We start from the raw sequence: 2,204 nt of genomic DNA on the forward strand, positions 1-2,204 counted from the left end.
TTATTCTGTTATTTATTTTGCTATATATTTTGCTATTTGTTTTGCTATTTGTTTTGCTATTTAATTCTGTTTCTTAGGAAGTCTAGAGAAAAAATATGTCCGGGGGCGCAGTATTCGGAAGGGAGGGTCAGCGGAACGATGAAACAAGAGAAAATGGGCATTTTAAAGTAAAAATTTACAGATCTAGTGAATTCACCTATATGTATGTTTTGTTAAAACGGCACCTAGTTTGGCTGCTCAAAGAAGCAACATGGACATGCCGTACGGGACTTATCCTTCTGTTTTTCCTTGTTATGATTGTTTTGTTAATATGTATGGGATGTTAACTCAGCAATTTCGATAAACAATATTTTGTGTCCGCCATACCTTTTCACTAATTATGTAGCGTACTTGTATGTAAATGCATGTACGAAAATGAAGGCGAACGAGGGATGGAAGAATTTTTACAAATAACGTTTACCCAGTTTTGCTTACAAACAAAGTGACATAATTCTGCATATCTACTTTTTTATTAGTCGCACATTTAACTGATTCGAAGGAAATAAAGTGATGTGTTATTATATTTTTTTTCCATTTTTTGTGAAAATTTTTTTGTCTGCCTAAAAGCGATTTGATGGGTACTCACATAATGTTGGAATAATTCGCCACTGCATGGCCATTGTGAAATTTTTTTTCAATATTAAAAAATGGATTGGCGTAAAAGCGGAGGGATAGAAAAAAAATTGAATTACAATGCACAATGAAATAAAACTGGAAGGTATTCCCAATGAAATTTTGCAACGATGTAGCATTTTTCTCACCACTGATTAGGGCGGTACATGGACAGGCACAAATATACGTATATGCCTTTCTGACTGAGAGAAAGAAACTAAAATCGCCGGGTACCAGTGTTTCAACGTTCATCCTGCGCAGTTTAGTTTTCTCCTAAGAATGGGTATCCATGTGGATAGCGGAACTTAACATACATATCGCTACCCTCTTAGAGGCAGAAATGGTAATAGGTACCTGCGTATTTTGCTGATGAGTTGTCGTTACTCAAGTTAAGAGGTACTTGTGAGATGAACAGAGAATTCGAACAGTTTATAGACTAATTCGTAAGGCGGATTATATATAGAAGCACTTTGAGTCTACGCTTTTTCATAGTCCACTTGCTCACACATAAGGTGTATTAACGATGCACTGGCGAAGGGGGAAAAAATATTTAAATTCTAAGACATGGTTAGGTCAGCTAAAATAAAATCTAAAAATTAAATGAAGAGCGCATTTGCACTCTTTAGCAATTTCCCTATTTTGCATATACATTATTTTTATGAGAGGTGATTTTTAAAAAGGTGAGGGAAAGTACTTCACATTTTATCATTTTTTTCTGATCCATGTGGCTATACGTATGTATATCTATTTTCCGTTCCATAAATGGTGTATTTTATATTAGGATATACCAACTGTAATTCAAAAGATAGTGGTTCGTTTCTATAGGCAAAGTAAAAAATACTTAAAAATGAGTTGCAATTGTGCCCGTGGAGTACGTACGTGGTAACAGCTCTAAGTGCTGTTCGTTAATTTAATATCTAAGGTAAGAATGGTGACTACTCATAGATAGGCTTGGACAGAAGGGTAAACAAGTGCATTTAAAAAAAAAAAAAAAAGAGTCCTATAAAAGAACACCTTGTGTTACTAGAATTCAGTGCGTTTTTTTTAAGGAGTTATTTTACTCATTTTTTTCTGTTAATACGACACATGCTAATCTAATTTCCATCACTATTTCTTTTAAGGGGAGTACAGAGCATCGCAGGGGATCATTTCATTTTACTCATGGGTAGTAGTAGAGAGCCGTAACACACAGACTAATGGTTTCATCATCAAAAGGGGAAATCAAGAAGAACGATCCCGTAATCATGCGCCCGTTTTCTTCTATTGCCCCAAATGACACAGTAATGAGGGGGAAAGAGGAGACAGATGCATAGTATATAACAACAGCTTGCTGCTAAATGGACAGAACAAAGAGTGCTTTGCACAAATCACCCATTCGAAATTGTAGGTTCTAAAAATAAAACGTTTCATAAGGGATAATTATTTCCTTTATCAAAAAGATAACATGTGTTATTCTTTATCAGCATTCTTTTCTTATGGAGTTTAAAGAAAATGGAATAAAAGAAAAAAAAAAATGGAATGATCAATTTTATTTATTTCTATAACAAGTATCA

The sequence above is a fragment of the Plasmodium inui genome, assembly GCF_000524495.1.
Source record: "Plasmodium inui San Antonio 1 unplaced genomic scaffold supercont1.6, whole genome shotgun sequence".
Classification (NCBI taxonomy): Eukaryota; Apicomplexa; class Aconoidasida; order Haemosporida; family Plasmodiidae; genus Plasmodium; species Plasmodium inui.